The sequence below is a fragment of the Equus caballus genome, chromosome 13 (genome assembly GCF_041296265.1).
Source record: "Equus caballus isolate H_3958 breed thoroughbred chromosome 13, TB-T2T, whole genome shotgun sequence".
Lineage (NCBI taxonomy): Eukaryota > Metazoa > Chordata > Mammalia > Perissodactyla > Equidae > Equus > Equus caballus.
In genome coordinates, this window is record NC_091696.1 from 2,683,462 (window position 1) to 2,687,051 (window position 3,590).

The window sequence follows — 3,590 nt, forward strand, 5'->3', positions numbered from 1 at the left end:
CCAGGAAGGCTCTTTGCAAATCCAGGTGGAGGAGTGAATACCCAAAAGTACAGTAAGCAGGTCATAAACTTACCTCAAAGGGCCAGATGATTAGATTCTGTAAAGTTAGCATTAAAATAAAAGAGGTATTTCTACGTCCATCCTCACCCCCATAACCCATTCTGGTCGAATAAATGAACTGTGCTCAGCTGTGCAGAGAGGCCGGGAGCTGCCCCAAATCAGATGGCTCCACGCACACAGTTTCTCTTGCAGGATCATTCCTGGAGGAGTTTCCCGCAGCCGAATGACATCGAGTGTGACCATTGCAAAGTACAAACGGGATTAAATGGAAAACATCTGTGTTTTGCAAGGCTGCACTAACTCAAGACAAACAAGCTGTGTATGTACCCAAATGCTCAGTGACTTTTGCTGCAGAGGGGGCTGGTGACCGTCTGGGCTGAGGTTGGATTAGAAGAGATGCAGATAATGTGCTGGCAGCCCCGTGCCTGAGCCCTTTGGGTGGCCCAGGGCACGGAGACATATGTATGATTCCATAATGTCAGAGCGACTTGGAGACAATCCTGTTTTTTTTCTGGTTAAAGTCCGTGAGTTGTTATTACACTTCCCTCCCGGGATGGTCTTTGGCGTTGTAGAATAACTCTAAATACGTACTCCTGTTTTGTTAATGCGGCTCGGATCCCATACAGGGCTCTGAACTTCAAACAAAGCTAGCCAGGACTATGGTCCTCAAAAGAGAACAGGAGGCCCCCATCAAGATGCCCACATGCCTAAAGCGATTTGTTTGGTCCAAAAAAGTCTCATTTTGATGGGGGAAAAGAAAACTTAATTACCAGCGAATGAAGCAACTCTCACAACATGTGGTTTTAGGTTTTGCCAAGATCCGAGGCCAATTTATTACTTTTTTATTATTGTTGTTGTTAATCTTTACTTGAAAGATGTGTAAAGCCACTCAGTAGGTCCCTATCTTGAGGACACTGAAGCCGGAGAGTCTCTGAAAGGCAAAGCTGAATGGCAGACCGCAGATCAGAGCGAAAACATTTTTGTTATATATCAACATTAAAGGGTGACTGCAAAGTATGCTCCATAATGGCTTTCTTCCCCCCTGACAAAGAAATAGCACTCTACTTTGTTTGGAACCCTACTTTGATGCCTTCAAAAAATAATTTGCTCTTCTGATTCTGGTTTTGCTCTTTTCCATTGGCAACTGTGTTCTGCCTGCATCTGAACCAATATTTGGAAGGGATGTTTTCCTCTGTTTATACTTCCATGTCTCAGAGAGGACGTCATGGCTGAAGGAGATGCAGTCTGCAAAAAGTCCGGTTCTCTGCGAGCCAAGGAAAACATGTTCTAAAAATCTTGCTAACACATTAGCTTTGGCATCTTTAAAACCCATTCTTCTCCTATTTTTGTCCCTCTCCGATGTGGCTGTCAGTGAACTGTGTGGTCTTGTGAATGACCGGGGGCAGAGATGTGCATGGTAGCCCCATCACCAACAGGCAGAGGGTATCTATTTCGAGGTTGTTGCCCTCATCCAATCTAAAGAGGGTGGTGTGGGTGGCACAGAGTGCCATCTGTGTGTATAGAAACTGACGGGAGTTGGGACTCTGCATGCGTGAGACCAGACATTCAATTAAGAATTGTTAGAATTGACCGGAAAATGGAGTCACACGGCAGCCTCCCTGGGCATGGTGAGTTGGGTTTTAGGGCTGATGAACAGACCAAAGGCTTTATGAATGACCCTCTTACTTTGTTGACACACAGGTGACCCCCGTGTCCTCTAAATGGTGCAGGCCAGGCATCTCTTCTGAGTCCTAATACTTCCTTCTATTTCATAAATGGCCAAATCGAAGTGCATTAGTGCTCTCAAGGGGGCAACTCTTTAACTGCCTCCCACACAATGGCCCTCGAAGGCCCTGTCTCCTCCCTAAATGGGCCTTAGTGCAAATCCTAGAGCACTTCCTCACACTCAGGCGTCAGCTGGCTCTGATGCACAGTCCTCGCTGAGACCACAGGAGTAACTGCTGAATATTTTATTAGTCGCTGTGCCTGTCCCTGCGGTCTGCATCTGGATGTCATCGTTCTTGTTGTGACACCCTTTTCCTTTAAGGGAGCCACCGGTGTTGATGCATCTTAGTCTGTTTAGAAACAAAGTCTTGACCAGGCTCTCGTTTAAGCCAGAGAATATTGTCCTTTCTGCGAACAGATCTTTGAAAGTTTGTGCAGCTTTGGTAAAAGGGAACATTCCAAGGAGGGCTTTGCTTTCGTGAAAGCTCCCTGTCTGCCCCCAAGTCCCTTGGGAGCTAAAAAGTTTCAAAAAGAAAATATGAGCCTAGAAAACTCCAAATATTGCCTGTCCAAAGACACTGATTTCTAAGACTACTATTCATATCCTTTTGCTTCAGAACTTAGGTGAATTCATTTATTCCTTCCACAAATGTTTATTTAGTTCCAGCCATGTTAGGTTCTAGGTCAGGCACTGGCACTCAGCCTGGAACAAGAAGACACCCACCTTGCCCTCAGAGAATGGACTCACCTGTTCTCACATTCAGCCCCTTTTATTGAGTGACTATTACATACCTGGTGTTGTTCTCGACACTGGGATACACAATGGTGAGCAAAACAAGCAAAAATCATTCTGGTGGGAGACGGACATTTTTCAAAGAATCACACAATGTGTATCATGATTAAATGTCATCAGCACAATAAAGAAAAGTTTCTCAAAAAGGCCTCCCCTGGGATTCTAGACCCAGCTAAACTATCATTTATCAGTCAAGGCAAAACAGACATTTTCAGATGCACAAAAAATTTGAGAGTTTATTACCAGCAGATACTCAGTATCAGAGGGAAGTGACCAGAGAAGAAAGGTGTGAAGAATGAGAAACAGACAGCACAAAAATTCACAGAATACATTGACAAAGGCAATGAACTACTGTTTATTTTAAAATGCTACTTTATTTTGTTTTAACAGAGATAAAATAACAATTAATGATAACAACTGAAACGAAAACAAAGATAAAAGAGAAAGGATTAAAAAAATAACAAAAGGTGGCTTTTTAATCAAACAGATAAAATAGACCAACCTCTAGCAAAATTTAAAGGGGATGAAAAAAGCATGAAAACCAATGATAGGAATAGAAAGGAGGAAACAAACACAGATACAGTTGAGATTTTTTTTAAAAAAATAAGAGAATATAATGAATAATTTTATGCCAACAAATTAAAAAACTTGGATGAATTAATTGTTTTCTGGGAAAATGCAGACTACCAAAATTGACTCAAGAATGTTTTAAAAATACTAAACACGCAAACAACTATTAAAGAAATCGAATCAGCAATCAAAAGTACTCCCACAAGCCACACCCCAATCTCTGTCCACACAGACAAAAGGCATGGATTTTGTATTACTGATGCAATATAACAAAACTTCAAAGAATAGAGAGCCCTCATCTTATAAAAGTTATTATAGAGACTAGAAAAACAGGGGAAACTACTGAAATAATTTTATAAACCTAGTGTAATCACAATGGCCAACCTGGATCCTCATGATGCCATAAAGAAAGTTCAAGCACCTTTGTCCTACCAGCCAGCGC